Source organism: Podarcis pityusensis (assembly GCF_964106645.2).
Source record: "Podarcis pityusensis genome assembly, chromosome: 1".
NCBI classification, from domain to species: domain Eukaryota; kingdom Metazoa; phylum Chordata; class Lepidosauria; order Squamata; family Lacertidae; genus Podarcis; species Podarcis pityusensis.
The window spans coordinates 52,859,044-52,880,462 of NC_138028.1; the positions used below are offsets into that span (position 1 = coordinate 52,859,044).

Consider the following 21,419-nt stretch of genomic DNA (forward strand, 5'->3'; position numbering starts at 1 on the left):
AAGAGAGGAAAGAAGCACAACTTGGGTAAGTTATTTTTCCTAGCAAGGCTGGTACGTAGTGCAACCAAGGGAGTGCTATTTATAAAAGCAAGATTACTTGAGGTTCCTGACTTGAACCTGTTTTAACAGACTTGTTGTATATTTTTGTACATTTTATTGTACATTTTAATTATGGATTTCGTAGAATTGTAGAGTTGGGAGTATTTTTCAAATGATGTGATGAAATTGTTTTGCTGTGTGTTTTAACTATGTGCAGCTATGTTTTTATAATGGGTTTTATACTTGTAAACTGCTCAGAAGGCGTTTTGGCAAGTCAGATGTAGAGATATAAATAAATAAGGAATCTTGATAAACTAAGCAGACTTTGCCGGCCCCAGATTCCAGAATCCACCATGCAGAAGCAGAAAGGAAGATGGCAACAGACTACTTTGCCTGGAACAGTGACAAGGTCATTTAAAGGATTCCAACTTTAGGCTTCTCTTAACAAGGTCTCTGGAGAGAAGGATTATTGAAAGCAGTGAACCTAACCACTGGAAATTCACACAAGCAAGCAAGGTCTTAGGTCAGTGGTTTTCAATCAGCGTGCCATGGCACACTGAGGTGCCTTGAATGATGGTCAAGGGTGCCGCAGGCAACACTGGCCTCTGTCCCTCTTTCCTTCCCTCCCTCCTCTGCTGCCTTCTCCCATCTCTGCCTCCCAAAGGCTTGTACAGCTGTTTGTTGCAGCAGCCCTGGCTACAAGCTCCCCAGGAAAATGGTGCCTCAGGGGCTGGCCAGGGCGTGCTGGTTGCCAGGAGCTGAGGCAGCCTCAGAGTAAGCAAGCAAGTGAGCGAGGGAGCCCAGCTAGCCAGTCCGCCAGCCTCTGATGTTGTGAATGGACGGACAAGTGGGAGGCTGGGCAGGCAGGCCGGCAGGTGCTGCGCTGGCCTTTCTTGTGCTTGCTGTGTGCAAGGCCTGCCTGAGTGCTGACGGGGAGCCTTTCCACCATGCAGGCCCAACAGCGCCTGCTGCTGCCACTGCTGCCTCCTAAGGTAAGGTGCTGGCCTCACATTCACCTTTGGCCAGTCTCCATAGGGCCACTAAGGCTGCAGGCATCCTCTTCCGAGGCCCCTGTGGGGCAGTGTGAGGAGACCCCTTTCTTTGGGGCAGCTCAGAGACTAGGGGCAGCAGCAGTCCTGGAGGACTCCCAAGGAGAGGGGAGAGGAGAGGGGGCTGAGGGAATACTCCACAAGGGAGGGAGTTTGAAAAAGGCACTGCAGGCAAGGGGAGACATAACTGGGCTCCTGAGCCCCACGGGGTGCCACGGAAAGAATGTAGTTGGTCAAGGGAGCCGTGGACTCAAAAAGGTTGAAAACCTCTGTCTTAGGTCTTCCTACACTGTGGTCTTCTTGTTAAGGGCAGCAGGAGGAAAACTTGTGACTCATTTAGTATAGTTCTGTAATGTGACCCCTGGTAGTCATTCAGCAGAGCCCTGTAACATGAGCTTAAGTAGCCTTCCCTTTGGCTGAAAGATACCTGAATAAAGGCTGGTACACCACATTCCACTATCCTACTTCTTCCCCCGGCCCAAAAAAACCTATACAAGGGAAAGAGCTGTAAAAAGATACTATGGGAAAGAGAAAGAAGGCTGTGAGGAAATTCACTGCTTCTCTTCTCACTGGGAAAAGGATGGTGTACGATTTCCAAAAGCCTCTTCTGACTCTCCTCCTTACAAACCACCTCTGGGGAAACCTATTAAACAAAGCCACAACAAGCTCCATTCAGTATTGCCATCTTCTGTTTGCAGCGTTAATTGACAACCCCCCAACTCCTTCAACACACACAAATAGAAAAGCTCAATTTTTGAGCTTCACATACACACCCTGTTTTGCAAGAACTGCCGCGCATGGTATATCACTAGGGTTCAGTTCACTTTCATGAGCATAAACCTCATGCTAATAGAGTTAAAGGCCTGACAACACACATGACCTCTAGTCTACAGCTGATAAGTGGTGCTATGCTAAGAATGAAGCTTCTGCTAGTAGAATGGTTGTTATATGAGTGGCTGGCACCAATGGGTACCACCCTAAATTTATAGAAATCATCCAAAAAAAATCTACCCTGTCCCATATAGAATTTTACCTGTTTTCAGTTATTATTATTTTTGGTATTTATTTGATTTGATTCAAATGAGGTACATATGTAGGCCTCAGTCTCAACATTCACAGCTTGTCACCCCTGATTAGATATTCTGGCCTAGTCAGACAATACACAACGTTATTTTAGGAAGCCGGCATAACACAACTACAATAACAGAGAATGCAGCATGTGATGCCATTCTGAGGTTCAGGTCTAACAGCATTTACTGCATTCCTGTTGGCATTTCTTAGACACTTGGGTGGTTCAAGGAATATTCACCCAAACGTAGCTATAATTTCAAAAGTGCTCATAGTGACACAGAGCTTCTTCACCTTGTAGCACTGCTGTGCCCGCACTGGGTCTGACAGTGGCAAAATGAGTCAAGAGCAGCGCACAGGTTTGTATGGGCTTATTGCCAAGATTTAGTAGCAGAAATAGTATCCTTTGAGAACAGACTTCCGGCCTCCTTCCTTTGCTGAAATAGAGAACAACTTCAGACTGGATCAGAGACATGGTTATAGAACTGCCCCTGCTGGAGCCACATTACAGTGCTACCTCGGGTTAAGAACTTAATTCATTCTGGCGGTCCGTTCTTAACCTGAATCTGTTCTTAACACGAGGTACCACTTTAGCTAATGAGGCCTCCCCACTGCTGCCATGCCGCCGCTGTGCAATTTCTGTTCTCATCCTGAAGCAAAGTTCTTAACCCGAGGTACTACTTCCGGGTTAGCGGAATCTGTAACCTGCGGAATCTGTAACCTGAAGCATCTGTAACCCAAGGTACCACTGTAGTTTACTGTGAGCATGTAGCATTGCTGGGGGGAGGGGGGGCAGGCTGACCAACATGATAACCATCCATTGCTCATCTCTTCCCCATGTCTCCTGCTTCTTCCATGCGCCACAGGCACCCAGTCTTACCCTATGCTTGTTTTTGCACAGAACTTCCACGGAACATCTCCCATGTGACAATACAGACAACAGCAGCCTTTCTTCTTCCTCATCGCTAATACCTCATGCTTTGTCAAGCAGCAAAAGGAAGAAAACATGGGTTGTGCCTTCCCTGCTCCACTGCTCAGAATTTGTGGCTCTCTTTGCTTTCTTGCAGGTTTGTCATTTTCTGGGCTGGAGCTACTCTCAAAGAGTGACTAATGTCTGCACGCACAGTTACAGAAGGTTAGTCAGGTGGGAGGTAAGAAGAAGGCAAAGGAAAATCTCCAACAGTTGCTTCCTGCTTTCTATAAAGTACTAGAAAATGTCACAAAGGCTGATGTATGGTCCCAGCATTATGCACCTGGGCATGGAGCCATGAGAATTTACCTGCCATGTAAACAAATTGAACAGTCTCTCAAGTGCCCTCTCATTCACTGCCCTCTTTCTCTCAGGCCAACACAGGCGCAGTTTTGTGGGTATACTTCATCACAACAGGGGGTGACCAACCCACAGGCTTTGAGGGCAGAGACGTTAGAAGCTGATGAATAATCCCCATTGATATCTCTGCCTCACATCCACCATGTAAAAGCCTAAGGAAAGCCATGCTAGATCAGCTAGAGGCCTATCTAGCCCAGCATTCTGTTCTCACAGTAGCCAACTAGATGCACTGTGTCCAACTAAATACCGATTTGAGTGCAACAGCATTCTCCTGCTCATGATCCCCAGCAACAACTGTTCAATAGATGTATGTGGAATGACCATAGAATGGCCTTTCTCATTCCAACAGAGCAAGTTCCATGTTTTAAGAAATGGAGCAAGTCTTGTTCCTGGGTTAAACGGATTAAATGAGGTGAAAACCATTGGAAGTTCCCCCATTGAGGCAGGAAGACAATACAGATTTGTTTGGTCATGTGTCCTATTATAGTCAACCAGTGTTAGAAACTCAGATATATGATTTAATCTAATTGCCAAATAGCACCTCAAACCTGGGTCACAGTTGCCACAATGGAATGTCTAGATGCCTTTTTTTGCAATGGAGGTGGCTGTTGTTGTTGTTGTTTGTTTATTTCATTTCTATACCACTTTATATTTTAAAGAACAAATCTCAAAGTGGTTTACGACACATTAAAATATCAAATAAAACAACCCAGAATTAAACAAATTCAAGCTTCAGAGAAAATATTTCAGATCCTTCTTTAAATGGCATTTTACTTTCCACAATCGCCAACCTGGCACCCAGAGATCTCCACGTGGTCTCAACTGGATCCACACCAGTTGCAAAATGTGTCTGGTGTCTGGCTAATTTCTAACACTGTTCAGCCAACCAAATCAACAGTCAAATCAACAGGTTAGATAAGACAGCAATCTATGTTTGGGTGTGTTTTTAGAGTACCATTTTAGACAAGGCATCCCAACCGCCTTCTCTCACCTACATAGGAGGGAGTGCCTCCAAGGCAGGGGTTCCCAAACTGCACCCCTTGGCCTAATTTCATGCAGGTAGCAAGGAACAGATTGTGGAAAGTTGGTGGCAGAAAGAGAAGAGGGAGCCCCTTCCACCTTTTGCTCAGGCTCTAGCAAACTACCCCTGAGCAAATACAGCTCTTGATAATCCTGATCTAACTTGCCAGTGGCAACATATGCATACTTCATCTAAGAACTGCAAGTTTAGGCTGATTGTCCAAGTCATGGGTAGGCAAACTAAGGCCTGGGGGCCAGATCCGGCCCAATCGCCTTTTAAATCCAGCCCGCGGGCGGTCCGGGAATCAGCGTGTTTTTACATGAGTAGAATGTATCCTTTTATTTAAAATGCATCTCTGGGTTATTTGTGGGGCATAGGAATTTGTTCATATCCCCCCCCCCAAAAAAAATAGTCCAGCCCCCCACAAGGTCTGAGGGACAGTGGACCGGCTCCCTGCTGAAAAAGTTTGCTGACCCCTGGCCAAGTGATAATGGCATCAATAAAGGCTTGCAGTCCCATCCACACTTTGCTTGGGAGCAGGTGCCATTTGCATTCATGGAAGCTTACTCCCAGGAAATAGGCATTAGAGATTGTACTGTAAGTTGATCCTACACTAGGGAGCTATTTGATTTTGAGTAAGCTAGAGATAAAGAGCAAGCAGCACAGCACGGGTGAAGATAAAGGGGATCAATAAGAAGCAGCTAACGGCGCTGAAGCATATTAAGTGACTTAGGACTGCTACTTCACCTCCAAGTGCTGCAACAGGGAGCCATTTTTTTAAAGAACTACTGGAGAGAGAGCACCAGAGGGAGAGGTATGCTGCTCTGTTTCATAAGCATGCTACACCTTTCTATTACCTGCAGGGAGCTAATGAGCAGTGGCAGAATTAATGACCATTTTGTTTACTAAAAGCAGTCAGCACATTCCCTAGAGGCCATCTTCCGTGAAGACTCCAGCTAGCGATCAGGTTACGTTTGTCACCTATAGTCAACTGGGTGTGCAGGGTCAGCGTTAACATTATCTAAGGGCGATGGATTTATGCAGCTGCAGCACGTTGCTGTTTTGTAATTAAAAGTGTGTCCTGACACGGTTATTTCATCACCTACCAACCCAAGAGCGCAACAAGGCCTAGCTTGCGAAGTCAGCTGCAAAGCAAAACTGTAAGGCTACAATGATTGAGGCAGCGTCTGACAATTATGAAGCTGGAGATTTTTCTAATAAGAATGTAAATCTTCTCTAAGAGAGCTTTTTTACTAACCTACTGTGGCAATAGGTTTTAGTTTCTAAAATCAGAATTTCCTGCCAGCACTAATGATACATGGAAGAAAAGGTAAAAGACCAGCACAGGCAGTTAATCCTGGGATTATTTCAGATTGCAGCTGCTGCAGGGTGTCTCATTTGTTATTTATCCAATAGCCTTACACAAAAACTTATTTTGTCATCTCACTGCATAACTCAGGCCCTTTTCAGGAATTATTCACCCAGTTTACCTCTTGGTGAAACCAATTTGGGGATAGCTTTGACCCTCCCATAATGGCAATCACCTGTAAACCTCTTGTTTCACACATATTCTTCATGCAGCCCTAGGACTGCATAAATCCAAAGTGATTTAACTGTGTGAACTGGCTGTCAGAATGCTGTTATTACAGACTAGCTTCACTACCTAGTAAAACATGTTTGTTAAATTTAACAAGTATTGTATTTACAAATTGCCACTCACCAGAGCCTAACAGACTCTACTTTGCAACCTTTTCAGGCACTAGTAAAGTCAGACTTGAGGTAAATTGAATCGGTTACACAACTGCTTTGGCATACAGCAATTTTGCAAGGTGCTTTTTTATTTTTTGCTTCTTTTTGTCTCTGAATTAAGAACAAAAGATGTGGAAGTGTCAAAATACAGCTAGCAGCTTAAGAGAAACATTCACCAACTAGTTCAGTGTGATTGGGGATTCAAGATTGGAAACTATGTTTTAACATCTCAAAAGACTGTCACTTCCAAAAAGTCATTAATGAACATGTTTTTTAGTGCAAAGGAAGCACATTTCTGAAAAGGTGCAGCCTAACAGAAGTGTCATATAGATTCAAAGATTTGTTCCTATCACATCTACTTTGGCACTGCAGTTCAGGTCCCTCAAATGTTGCCTTTGTGGGTTATTACAAGTCTGTTCTCCTGTTTGGACTGGAGGGCAAAGTGCCACATGGTCTACTCATTTCAGCAGCAATTCTTTCAGAAAGTTTCATTACGAGAAGGGCCAGCATAAATTTATACAGATCTCAATTTACATGCATAAAAGCAATACTAGTGAAGTCATCTTGGTGGAATTGGTTTCAATAGAATGCGGGGGGGGGGGGCAATGATTTCATAGTATGCTATCTGCCGTCAATCACAGAACACCAGGGCAGCTCAGTCTCCAGTGGGGAAAAGGAAGTCAGTGCCACGCAGAGACAAATGTCTTCTTGTTCAACCCAGCCTGCTCCTTACGAAGTTATGTACAAGCGTGCTTGAGATATCCTGCCGAAGACTGAAATCCACCCACACTCAAAAAACCTGTTATCCCCTAGCACTGCATGCTAGCAACTCACCTGGTTACACATATGCAGAGCAAATAAAAAGACATCCCAGAGCCATTAGTCTTGAACAACAGATGCCACAACTTTCTTTCCATTGAACCAGGGATAGTCAAATAGCACAGATCCCAAAGGAACTCTGTCTGGTTCCCAGTGTCCCTACCAAATTTCAAATGAGGCATCTTAAAGTGTTCCTCTGTTTCACTTGGTATCAAAGCAGTGATTCTTCATGTGTACTTTAGCTACTGTACATTAGCACCACACATAAGCAGTCATGGTTTCCACCCACCCAAGAATTCTGGGAGCTGTAGTTTGCTAATGGTACTGGGAGTTGTTAGAGGATCTTTATTCTCATTCCTGAACTACAATTCCCAGAGTTCCCTAAGAAGAGGGGTTGATTGCCAAGTCACCCTGGGAATTGGAGCTGTGGGAGCATAGGTGTCTCCTAACAACTCTGAGCACCCTTAAACTACATTTTCAAGAATTATTTTGGGGGAAGCCATGACTGAAGTGGTATCATAGTGCTTAAAATGTATAGTCTGAATGTGTGTTCTTACACTTTCTGCTCATTCTCATCATTCTGGCAAAGAAAGACAACAGACTGCCAATTTTTGGGGAGGCAATATCACTCTACAGCTCATCTACCCCTATGGTATATTGGGTTATAACAAGGTGATGCCAGCTTCACTATATTAAAATAGACAATGTGAAAGAGAGGCAGACACAGCGGAATTCTCCAGAATAGTGTAGAGTGAATATATATAATTGAGGAGAAAAGAGGCAGGCTAGAATAAAAAGTGGGGGAAGATTTTGATATATGGTAGCTTGACGGATGACGGTCACTTTCCCTAGAGGCAGATTTGCAAGCCCAGTGTAACAGAGTCAGATAAGCCATAAGAATCTAGAAATGCAAGCCCCTGCTTTCATTACAGAAAATGTCTTCAGACCACAACACAAGCCACAAAGTTATCTATGCTATATTCTCTAGGAGATTTGATTCACATCTAATAAATATTGTAGGCATTTTTCATTGTTAAAATGCTTTGAGATGTCTTTATGAGAAGAGATTATAAACCAATGGACAACACGGTATAAAAGCCAAATCAGAGCAGCCTTTCCTAGATTTGCTCCTGGCTTCTCCAGTTATTCCTTCTTTAAAACTAAAAAAAGGGACATCTGGCATCCTTAACTGTACACAATGTGCTTCTGCCGCCAGTTCAGTGTTCAAGGCTCCAGAGCGTCTCCACATGACACAAATTGTACTGTAAAGTTTAAAGCTGCACATTAAATGCCAGCCCTGTTGGTTGCTCAATGTGGTTATAGTATTTGCACATACTTTGGCGTCCTGTCACTGAAATAGACAAACCGCAACACAAACCTCCAGAGGTGCTACTGCAGAAGACAGGGGTTTAAGTCCAACCAAGGACAGAAGCAAAGGAGACTTTCTATCCTGCACAGCCTAGGTAATTCAGTCTAGATAATCCAGCAAGTTAACCTCATGGCTTGAGAGGACATGAGAGCAGTGCAGGGCTGTTAGTTTAAAGTAAAAAAAAGGTAAAGGACCCCTGGACGGTTAAGTCCAGTCAAAGGAGACCATGGGGTTGTGGAGCTCATCTTGCTTTCAGGTCGAGGGAGCCAGTGTTCATCCACAGACAGCTTTCTGGATCATGTGGCCAGCATGACTAAACAGCTTCTGGCGCAACAGAACACCGTGACAGAAACCAGAGTGCATGGATATGCTGTTTACCTTTGTGCTGCAGCAGTACCTATTTATCTACTTGTACTGACGTGCTTTCAAACTGCTAGGTTGGCAGAAGCTGGGACAGAGCAACAGGAGCTCACCTCATTGTGGGGATTCGATCTGCCAACCTTCTGATTGGCAAGCCCAAGAGGCTCAGTGGTTTAGATCACAGCGCCACCCGTGTCCCTTGTTAGTTTAAAACATCTGCTAAAGGCTTAGATGTGGTCAGAGCATTCGACTTTTGGAAATAACTAATTTGTTCTCTCCATTGCTTATTGCCTCTGTCCAGCTACCCTCTGCTGCTCTCCATCCTAACCTCAACCCATTTTTCCAGTTTCTTACGGCCATACATGGAATAATTCAACTTCTGGCCTAAAGTCTTCATATTTGGAAAATCTGTGTAAATTATGCCTACCATAGTTATTTTGAAGACATAAAATGTTCTCTTGGCTGAAAGCTATGCAAATTCTGACTATATAGCAAGTTTCAATTCTTTTAATCAAAATGAGGACATGGCAAGTAAAATTGTTTAGGAAGTTTTCTTCAGCAGAGACTGTTTCAAGATAAAAGACTTTGCAGGTTCGTACTATGCCTGGGCAGAAACTGTGCACATTTCCCAGGTAGGTAGCTGATTCTACTGGAATTAAGTAGAGCAACATGAGGACATTAGTCATTTACAGACCTGCCAAGCCTCACACTGAGGCCTGCCACTTACTATTTGCATCACTCCACCCTCCCCACCCTTCCCATTCTCCACGCTGTGATCAAACAGCCATGAGAAAGCTAATTCATCACTTTGACCAGAAGAGTCCGTGCAGAAGGAGTTCTGGCAAGGCTGCTACAAGCCACGTTAGGGGCAGGGGGAGAACACACACATGGGATAAGTTCCACAGGAATTTGGCAGCTGAAGAACAGGGAAAGAGAACTGGATTCATTTCAGGGGGGGAGGGGGGAGAAAACACAAGAGGAGATTCCGAAGTCTCCAGACTTTCACATTTCACATTTGGCAGTCTGTTTCAGCAACCGATAAGTCTGGAAATAGGTTAACCAGAAACAAAGGCCGGCTGGGTGGCCTCTTTCAGTTGCTGAGTTGTCTTTACATTCCAAGCTCACATTGTGGAGAAGATGTATGCGAACTTAGAACATCATGGAGAACACACAAAATCCACGGGACTCCAGGTAGTAGCTGGCCTTTATGAGAAACTTGAAGATGCAAGCCACTATTCAAGGGCTCACTCAAAACCTTTACATCCTCTGCCCCATTACCTTGAACTGGTCCATGGCTTAGTCAACAAGAGAGCTCTATGAGGATCTGGATTTCTCAGCACCTTTTGCAGTTCGTCTCAAAATAAGCAAAAATGGGTAACAGGTCAAAGCCTCTGCTGGAGAGAGCAAGAGTCTAATTGCACTGAAGTTCAAGAGTCCATAATCTGCTTTCTTCTGCTCCACCATTCATAGTCAAGTAGCATAGAGGTGCCTTCAGTATTATCCCTTATTTGGAGCTCCAAACTATGGAATAGGAGGAGCACTTGAGTCCTGCAAGGAAAGAGCTGCCATCCAGTAGATGGCAAAGGGAAAGCATGGAATGCCTGGAGACTGCCTGGAGAAATAGAGTTTCCATCCTCTAGCTCAAACTTTCTCAACCTTGGGTCCCTATATGTTGTAGGACTACAACTCCCATCATTCCTAGTGATGATGGGAGTTGTAGTTCAAGAACATCTGGAGATGTTGAGAAAGGCTGATCTAGCTCAAGTTGCAGAAGGAAAAGGTTTGTGCTTAGGAAAACAAAAAGAATGCATTGATGATACCAATTTGAAAGTGTCTGGAGAAATGAGCACAAGGAAACACTGAACCTGTGCTCTGTGGCAGGGCAGTGGGAAGCAGAGAAGGGTCTTCAATGCAATCTTTGACTATCTAGACAGCAGGAATGGATAAGGTTATGTTTTTATTTTATTTATTTAAACAATTTATATAATGCTTAATTAAGATGCATCTCAAAGTGGTTTACAAGGATATGCACTCTCTAGGAAACAAAAACATACAGGGTTTATTCCAAGTTTATTCCAAATCAGATTAACCACCCTAATTCTGTAAAAAAAACAAAACGGCATCTTTACACAATAACATTTAATCTCTACGAACATAAAAGGATGGCCAACATGCATTGTAAGGCAACAGAGTCACATCTTAAGTGATCCTCAGCTACACAACAGGAATTTCAAGCATATGTGGCTTGCTTATTACCTGCTTGACAGGTCCTGCACCACCATTCCTTAAAGACATAGTAAGAACCTAACAGCCCTGCTGAATCAAGCCAAATGCCCATGGGTCCAGCATCCTGTTCGCACAATGGCCAGCCAGATTCCTATGAGAAGCCTGCAAGCAGAATGTCAGTGCAACAGCACTCTTCCCACTTGTGATTGCCAGTAACCGGCAATCAAAAGCATAGGGGCTCTGACAATAGGGGCACAACACAGCCATCTTCTCTAGTAGTCACTGACATCCTTATCCTCCATGAATCTATCTGGTCTTCTTTAAAGCCATCCAAATTGGTGGCTTTCACTACTACTTGTCTAAACAAAATCCATCATTTAACTAAGTACTCTGTGAAATACTTCGTTTTGTCTGTTCTGAACCTTCCAATATTCAGCTTTATTGGACAGACCCAAGCTCTGGTATTACAATAGGAGGGGGGGGGCTTTCCCCTGACCACATCTTATGGGCCTTTTCGCTAATCCAAAAAGCACCATATGTGGTAACCTTTCCTCATAGGGAACTTGCTCCTACCCCGTGATCATTCTGGTTCCCCCATGCTGACCACTTTCCAGCTCTTCAATAACCTTTTGGTGGCAGTGCAACCAGTGCTGTACACAGCATTCCTAGTGTGGCCTCACTACAGGTTCGAATAGTGATCCAAAGGGTATGGGCAAGGTTAATATTGCACCTGAATTAATCACTGGTCATCAAAGAGATTGCCTAAATCTATGCAGTTGCGTTAACTACACAACTTTAGAAACCTCTGTCTTTAGAGACTCTTGCAATCTGAACTAAGAGATTTTCCCTTTTTGTTGAAGCAAGAAAAATATATCCACAGGAAACATGGGGCCCAAAGATTGTCAGAAGCCCCTTTCCCCAAATTTATACATCATTTGCCAGAGACTTCAGAATTTGCTGTGCACAAATTACTATCAAGAGACTGCAATCAAGCATGGAATTAAAGTACATAAGATTGTTTGTCACAGAGGGTGCAATCAAATTCTGCCCCTACATTGATAGAAGGGCTTTTTAACTAGCAAAAGCATCCACTAACAGGAGACAAGGGGATGCAATTTTTGCCAATTTCCCTTCATCACAGCAGACCCTGAATCAGCTCCAGAAAGTTGGGGGATTCGTTTAACATGACAACCTTCCACTTCCACTAGTGGGGCACCTCTGCTGGCTCAATGATCTGCCTGTGAATGTAAGGGCACTAATTGGATCACACCTGGAAGGTTTCTGCAAAAAGCTTCAGGAAGAAGTAGCTACTGCAAGAAAATGTAACAAGCCATGAAGGAGCATGAAAGGCTATTTATTTGGAAATGCTTTCTACAGTCCACCCTCAGGATCAGCCCAAGATGTTTTGCCATTATGGTGGCAGTATAATAAAGTCATTCTGCAAAATGGCTGGGTACCAGCAAGCAAACTGAAAATTAAACTATGTTTAATTTGACCATTCTCACACCATATTCATCTCTCCCCAAACATAGCTCTCGTAGGCCCTGCATCCTTGATTTGCCCCAGTGTAGCTCTGATATTAAGCTGCCTAGCTGTGAGATTCCCCAGGAGCCTTATATAAAGGGAAAGCATATTAAGTGTAGCAAGTAATCCAATTTACCTTGTGATAAGACAGACCTATAAGCAATTTTTCAGGCAGAAAGCAGCTGAACACCACATTCGATGTTTGCACTGCCTTGTCACCTTTTGGCTTTCACCCAAAGTTAAAAATACAACTCCCGCTGTCCCTAGCGTCGGCAGAGGCTGTTGCTCCACAGGGCTTGAGTGATGCATTCACCTTTGCCAATGTTTGCTCTAGGACACAAACCTTAATGGCTTACCTAGAGGGTTTGCTCCTGCCATTTAACATACCATAAGGGAACGGCTTTCTTGTAAACACTACTGAAAACACACATTAAAAGGGCAGTTAACTACCCCCTGCACATGAATAGAAAGTCACTGCAGAAAACGCAACAGGCTTGCCCTTGTTAATTTTCATGAACATTTGGTTTCCTAATGTGTATTAAGACTTAAAACAAAGAAGAAGAAGAGTTTGGATTTGATATCCCGCCTTTCACTCCCCTTCAGGAGTCTCAAAGCGGCTAACATTCTCCTTTCCCTTCCTCCCCCACAACAAACACTCTGTGAGGTGAGTGGGGCTGGGAGACTTCAGAGAAGTGTGACTAGCCCAAGGTCACCCAGCAGCTGCATGTGGAGGAGCGGGGAAGCGAACCCGGTTCCCCAGATTACGAGACTACCGCTCTTAACCACTACACCACACTGGCTCTCAGGAAACAAAATGGGGAGGGGAAAAAAATCTAAACAAGGTGTGTAGCTGGAAAGGAGGTTAAAATGAGTCTTCAGGAGTCTTCTTTGCCTTTGAGCATTTTGTGAGCACTGAGACCTGATCTCATAAAGGACCACAAACGTGAACACTTTAGGTTCAATACTGGCAGGCGCAATCTGCACTAACACTGCTAAAATCTGCCGCAGCACAGAGTTTGCCTTCCCTTACTCCTGATTTCTCCATAGCATCATTTTAAAAGCTAAAGGGGATGGAAAGGAGACTGAAGCAAAGCTCACATATTTGAGATTTAAAGTTCTTTTATATATATATATATATATATATATATATATATATATATATTTGCCTTCAATCCTCTTTCACACTAGTTTCTCTGAGTACACAAACTTTCCCCCTCCAGGAATTACCGTTTTGCCATGTGAATAGCTAGAGCCCTTTGACTCCCCCGCCCTCCCCGTCATGCACGAATTAACAGCCACCTCAACTCCAGGCTGCATCCTGCACTATTGTTATGAAGGCAGAAGCTGCTTTTGTGATCCCCAAAGGACAGAGGCTTGCTTTCAGAAGGCTGGATCTGCCTGGACAGGGTCTCGGCATTTCCTAGCTGCTGTTCCTTTGTTCCTCACCCACTCTGCCTCACACCACAATTGTTCTCAGCAACTCCAATTCTTCTCTGCTTCTCAGATTCCCAGAGTTTCCATTCAAGGCCTGTTTCTCAGGGTCTTAATGGCAATAGCAGAACCAGGAAAGAAGAAGGGTGCAGAGCTGCAAAACACCACAGCTTGCATCTTAAGTGGGGTGGGGCGGGCGGGGGGCGCGCTCATTTTGCAGCCTGCCGTCGAGTTCTGCGCCAGCACCACTTCCAGGAACAGCGCTAGAAATGACAGGCGAAAAATGCAACCCAAGATCCCGGCCAAGAGGAACATTATTATTACTACAAAAAAAAGACATTTCTTTTATTCAATGCCTGAAGAAAAAGGGAAGGCTTTCTAGCAGGATTTGAATGAGTCCATTAACAGAAGGGAATTCTCAAAAGCAAGATTGTTGCCATTTGCAAAGATCCTACCTCTCCCTCTTGCACATTCTAGGATATTAGCCAAAAGGATGGGCCGGGTTGTTTGAAGAGCGCAATGCTACTTCCTAAAAGCTCAAGCTGTAAACTTTAGGACAAATATAATCCCTTCCCCCTTTTAATGAAAGCTGTTATTGTCATTGTCTGAAAGGGGAAGAGCGGTTACTTGCCAAGGATTAAGTTGTCCTTCTAGACATCATGGAATCCTCTTTACTTATCCCTATCTAGGACGGTGCCTCAGTACAGTAAGGAAAAGGAAAAACCCCTTGGACTGAGCCAAGTGGAAAAGGCAGCCAGAGAGCGATTTGCGAAGAAACACAGCCATTTGAAAGGCACTGAGACAGATTCCACAATTCCACTTAAAATGCTTTTGAGGCTCTCCCCCACTGTTGGTGCACATGCCAAAAAGAAAGAGAGACAGAGAGAGAGATGCAGGTTTGAATGCAGATTAAATTCCTGTGCATTGGATTTTTTAAATCCACTGGATGGCCATGCCAAAAGGGGGCTTTACAACCCCCTTTCAGTCTTTCTGGATTTGCAACGCCTACTGAAGAGCATTTCCAGTGCTCTACTCTGTTTACTCCCCTTCGCCCTGCATGTAAGTGTACTTTGGAGCAGGAGGGGTGGAATGGAGCCGTGGCCAGTTTCACCAATAATGGGAAAACTAGGGGTCGCTTTTGAAAAGAGTATGTCAATGCATCAGGACTGGTGTGTGGATAGACACAGGGAGAGAGAAGTGGCCAACCTTTGCACTAACCTGATCCACTTTACTGCAGAACCAAGTGGGAGAGATGAAGGAAACTGTAGCAGAGTGAGCTAGGATACCTGTGGATAGGATAACTAGGTTGGTTATTTATTTATTTGTTATTAAATTTCTATACCACCCTTTAACTGAGGATCACAGGGCAGCAATATAAAAACATAAAAATACATCACCTAGATTTTGTTTGTTTAATATTCCGCCCTATACCCAGAGGTCTCAGGGTGGCCCACAGAATTAATGGTTTAAAAATATATATGCAATATATATGCATGTGCTATTTCAGCCCAGCTTCCATTTTCAATTTTGATCATCAGCACAACAGAGTGGGCAGTGCTTTGTGTAGGAAAACATGCATGTTAAAAATTGGCTTGAAGCGTGTTGCTAGCTGTTAATCAGGGCTGATTCAACATCCAGAAAAGGAGAGCTGGCTCCTTCAACCCAACTCAGAAGCTTCTGGCAAGGCATATAAAGCTTAAGAGTTGAATACCAATACATCCTCCTACCTCAATGAGAGGCTCACAACAAACTTTAGATCCAGTTCAACAGGGGTCAGGGAAGAAATTACCTTTTTGCCAGAGGGCAGGGTACAATAACGTCAACAAGCTCTGAAGAAGATATTCAGTGCACAAGTACAAGGGAAAGTTAAGGGCTGGGCTCATCATTTTACCCACACCCAGAGAATTGCCTGCCAGATTTATAATTAGTTAGGTCGAAGGGATCATTCACGGGCTCTAGAGATAGATATAAGACTACAGGCGTTCAGGTGCATTTATGGTTAGATGAACAAGCAAGGAAGTCTTGGAGAATATGCTTCTTCCATGGATGCACAAAAGTCCATCTATCCATACCCCTTATAAGTGTCTTGAACATCCCAACAACCCATACAGAAAGCAAGACACTCCAGAAGTCACACTTAGAATGGGGACCTCATCACAACGCCCCCCAGTGCCAGTCTCAGAGCATTTGTTGCCAACAAATGACAGGCACTGCTAACTTTGGTTCTGGGATGTTACAAACTAGAAAGTGGTAAGTTAGGTATCTTCATATTTATTCCTTTGTTAAATTTGCATCATGTTCTTCTGTCAAATGTTCCTCATGGGACAAGTTCCATTTTTAACCCGTGTATTCTTGTTCTCTGAACTTCATTAAAGCTATTTCATATCCACAGCGGTTGACTTCTCCCTGCTTAAGTTCACACACACAGAGATCCCATGTACAGTTGTACCTAGGATGTCGAACGGAATCTGTTCCGGAAGTCCGTTCGACTTCCAAAACATTTGGAAACCAAGGCACGGCTTCCGATTGGCTGCAGGAAGCTCCTGCAACCAATCAGAAGTCGTGTCAGACGTTCGGGTTCCAAATAACATTTGCAAACTGGAACACTCACTTCCAGATTTGTGGCGTTCGGGAGCCAAAACATTTGAGTCGCAAGGTGTTCGTCAACCAAGGTACAACTGTACTTTGTAGTTTAGAGTTCCATCCAGCAGACAGTGTGGCAGAGGAGCAACAACGTAGCAGGAATAGCATCACCCAGGGTGCTGTGGTCAGGTGGGAGGATTAATGAGAGCAATTGTTACAGGCAACACGTCTGTAGCCCAATCCTATTTACTTACTAACGGCATTTACTGTCTTTCTGCCAGGGCATTCTGGGCAGTTTACTATTTAAGCTCAAGCCAAAACAAGCAAACACACAAGGCAAAACAGAACACATTCCAGGTGAGTGCTGGTCTCCTCAGAAGCAGGCTGCACAAGCTCCCTGGCCCAGGTCTTCCCCTCTAAGTACAAAAAGGAACGTGTGATACTTAACTGCAGCTATGAGCAAACTGAAGTTTCTAATTGTTCAAAGACAGAGGAAAGAAATAATTTGGCCATAGAGTGACACCTTTGAATGCACACCTTTACTATCATGGTAACTGGCCAGTAGAAACAGTATCATGGTGGGCACTTTGTCTCGCTGTGGGTGGCTAACCTGCAGCACTCCAGATGTAAGAGGCCAACTCCCATCCACACTGGCCACTGGCCATGCTGTATGGGGCCGAAGGGAGCTTTGGGACACGACCCTGATCATACTACATGCAGCTGAACCTGACCCTTTTCAGCCAGCATGTTCGGTTCAGTCAAACGAAGTGGTCTGAGTGAAGACTGGGACAAGAACATGTGATTTGAGCAGGCTTGCATTAGGAGATGTAGGTATGAAATGGGCCCTATTAAAGACAGCAAGCTACTAGCTAGCCGGATATAGCAGTTTTATAACAGTCCAAGTGTTGAATTTAACGCAGGCAAAGGTTACCTTGAACAGCAGTAATATAAGAGCATTGTGCAACACATTTGTTGTTAAAGCAGCATGTTGTAATACCAACGAAACTATATTCACAGCTGCATCAATTTTCACCCATGATATATTTTTTTTCCAGAGTAAGAAGGGGACTTTGGGGGGCACAAAAAATACCACCTCTGTGTAGTCCGTGTTTTGTACTTTTAAACAGCTGAAGTTAATAAATGTCCCTTTTTAGCTTTCAGCTTTGGTAATGCTAAACATCCAATCAGTTCTTCAGATTTTGCTATAGGATATCACCAGTGCAAATGAATTGCCTTTACTAGGAATTTGTGGGTGGGGAAAGAACACTTTGGTATTCGAGTCAATGCTCCTAGCCCTTGCCACTGAGGAATGGGGGACACACCAAAACAAGAAAGAAAATATAAACTCAATTGCAGTGGTTCATTGCAAAGGCATACTCCCATCCAGGGAACACTCTGCACCCCTTTGAAACATGGAGCAGGGGAGGTTTTTTGGAGCTCAAACCAGTTTCTAAAGATCTCTCAGCCAAGCAAGCCTTCCTCCCCTCAGTTCTAGTATTAATTAGCTGCTGGCTGCCACTGTTCCAACCCCAGACTCAATGCCCAGAGCACCACCACTGTTCTGCCTCACAACTGATGGCACTATAAGGATGCCTGCTTGAGACTTTGCCAGAAATCCCCACTCTCAGAAACACTCATCACCCCATGAAAGTGGAACAAGTGCCTTGAGGAGCTGCTATATTCAGAATTTGATTCCTTAAGATGAGATGGCTATGAAACGGGCAACTGAACTTGCACATTAAGAGAGACGTTTTGAAAAGGATGGAGCAAATTTAGTCTATAGCCAACATTACAAGGTTGTGAAATACAGTCGTACCTTGGTTTTGAACAGCTTAGTTCTTGGACGTTTTGGCCCCCGAATGCCGCAAACCTGGAAGTGACTGTTCTGCTTTGCGAACTATTTTTTGAACCCAAACGTCCAATGGGGATTCTGCAGCTTCCAATTGGCTGCAGGAGCTTCCTGCAGCCAATCAGAAGCTGCACCTTGGTTTCCGAACGTTTTTGAAGTCGAATGGACTTCCAAAACGGATTCTGTTCAACTTCCGAAGTACGACGGTATATAGTGCAGACAAATGAGTACTGCATTCTCCATAACGTAATGTTTGACACCAGACAATTTTCCTGATGACAGGTCAGGGAGTGGGGAGAAAAAAATGGCAGGACTATTCGGAGGCCTGAGGCATGCTTTCCCTTTCTTCATGCAGCCCTATATGTGTGGAAGGAAAGAAGCAAGAAAGGGAAGAGAGGGAGAGACAGAGGAAAAGGAAAGCTATATTATGATGGTGCCAAAACAGCACAATATAGAATACTATACACGCACCCATATGCAACACTATACAATAATGCTGCATATTGAATGTATGGTATATATACAATATGTATAGCATTATAGCGCACATGTGTGTGTGTACCAAAATGGCTTCCCAGAAATTATCCATTCCATTTTTAGGAAGCAAAATTGGGGAGGGAGAGGCATATCTTCCAAATAGTCTCTGGGGTGTGTGGGGGTGTGGAATTCTCCAACAGATTTGGGGTGGCGGGGGAAAAAGACAAATTCTCAGAAATTCTTGCAAACCATTTAGCTTAATTTTAATACTGAATTAAAATACATTGTTAATTCATACTGGTGAATGCAGGAAGCAAAGGGCTAAAGCAAAGAATGGAAGGCATAGGGGACATTGCATTCTTCAACAGTTTGAAAGAAGCCCAAAAGAAAACCCACATGCTAAATAGTGCAGGAGGAAAATCTCTCCCTCCCTGTTTCTGCCCCACTGCTCACTCTCAGAGAGCTCCCGTCTGCTAATGATCTACACAACTTAGTCTAGGCAGAATGAGGTTTCCTGTGCTGGCCAATTCTTTTTCCAGCATTTCCCCCTTTCCAGCCTTCTCCCACCCCCATCTTCTGCACCCCACTCCTCTGTTTTGGAGGAGAGGGGTGCAAAATCTAGAATTTAATAATTATACTGGTGACCCTACCTTGAGACATCTGAGTTGTCTCACAATGTTGTCTGACTTAAGTGTCTCTGCTAAAATCAACATTAGCAACATAGCTCACTACAGTTCCTCACTGCTGCTGCTTTAACTCTCATTTGGAAAATATTTACAAGCTAGCCAAAAGATCTGGGAGTTATTAGACAATTAGCGGAGGCTAAAATGGTTCCTTACTGTTCCCCTGCAGGGGAAGAGGGAAGTTTTGCACAGCCAACTGTCTTTCACACATGCATCTTTTAATTATTGCCATATGAAGCTCCCTTCCCTGCATGCGGCAAGTGCTGAAGCTTTCCATAACAGGACTTTAACACTATTTTGCCCACAGCCCCAACTATCATACTAGTAATTATGGGCAAAGAAAACAACCCAAGATTCCTAAATGAGCACATGCAGATTATGCACAGGTGTTTCTCATCATCCATGGGCAAATCCTTCATCCGTTGATGCGTCTCTCATGATCTATTGCATTCTTCTCTTTAAAACTTATTCAGTAGGTGCTTTGGGCTTAAGTTAGCGTTGCTGAATTCTGAAGTAATCCAAGTTGCTTAGACAAGTTCTTAACACAGCTCTGAACACTTGTACAGTGGTACCTCAGGTTACATACGCTTCAGGTTACATATGCTTCAGGTTGCAGACTCCGCTAACCCAGAAATAGTACCTCGGGTTAAGAACTTTGCTTCAGGATGAGAACAGAAATCGCACAGCAGCGGCGCGGCAGCAGTGGGAGGCCCCATTAGCTAAAGTGGTACCTCAGGTTAAGAACAGTTTCAGGTTAAGAACAGCCCTCCAGAATGAATTAAGTACTTAACCCGAGGTACCACTGTATTTCCATTTAAGTTCTATAGCCACAAAAACTCAAAAAGTTTGCAGGTGGGAAGTGGACAGACTTCTGAATTCACTTCGCCTTCCCATGAGTGTTTAGGCTTAAGGCTAGAACAAGAAGAGATGGGTATGGAAGGGCTTGGAGATGTTAAATCTCAGAATACAGGCCCAGACAGCACACTCCTGCGTAAACGTATTTCAGCCAGCATGGTAACCAAAACATCTGAAAGACACAACGCCCACCATCCCTGACTAGTAGTCATGCTGGATGGTACTGGTGAGAGTTAAGTGTCCAAAATATGTGGAGGGCACCAGGTTGATGGGAAGGTTTAGGACCAGCCACTGCAAGTTCTTCTAAACAAATGGTGAGATCATGACACTGTTCCTGCAGATTTCAACACCTTTCCACATTGCCGTGTAGGCACATGTGAATGGGGCATGCCATAGGAGCCAACTCCATGGGGCCAAGGTCACTTCAGCCCCAATAAAATATTTGAGGGGTCCAGGTCCCCTCAAAGCTAGTGGGCATTGCCATTCAAATGGTGTGTGTGCGCTGTGTCATACGATCAATTATGTAGAGTGGGGCTTTCCTGGCCACCCACCAATATTTTATTCAAATTGGCACCCCCAGGTCATGCTATACCTCATCTCCTTCCTTGCTCCTTTGTATGTATGTATGCTAATTTAGGCTCTGCAAAAGCTGAATGATAATTCCGCAACTTCAACCATTTGCAGTTTACATGGTGTTTCAAATAAGGGTTGAGTTTTCTTGAAGCATATTATAGGAATGGCTACAGCCAACCACAAGACTGCTAAGCTGTTTTACAAAATGTTCATAGGAGACTGCAAGCAGGCATTAAACAGTCATACATGCAAGTGGTCCTCAGTTTACTCCCCAGCAGCTCCTGTTGAAAACAGGCCAGGAAGCAAGTGATAGGAATGACACCAGCCTGAAGAACTACTGCAAGCCAAGGCTTTAAACTCAATGGGAAAGGGCTGTAGCTCAGTGGCAGAGCACACGCCATGTGCGCCAAAGGA

The 21,419-nt window shown here is 44.1% G+C and overlaps 1 protein-coding gene and 1 long non-coding RNA gene across 3 annotated transcripts in view; one reads left to right on the forward strand and one right to left on the reverse strand.

Moving 5' to 3' along the window:
* LOC308475470 overlaps positions 1 to 21,419 on the forward strand; it is a 597,484-nt gene that overhangs the window by 446,173 nt on the left and 129,892 nt on the right. The window lies entirely within an intron of this gene.
* Positions 1 to 21,419, reverse strand: part of CD82 (CD82 molecule) — a 69,999-nt gene that overhangs the window by 42,570 nt on the left and 6,010 nt on the right. Inside the window, exon 2 of one of the 2 annotated variants that reach the window (XM_081002217.1) lies at positions 15,204 to 15,271. The exons of the other annotated variant lie outside the window; for it this stretch is intronic. The gene's annotated coding sequence lies outside the window, so the exon portion shown is untranslated. The remainder of the gene's footprint in view (positions 1 to 15,203; positions 15,272 to 21,419) is intronic. 2 annotated transcript variants of the gene reach the window in all.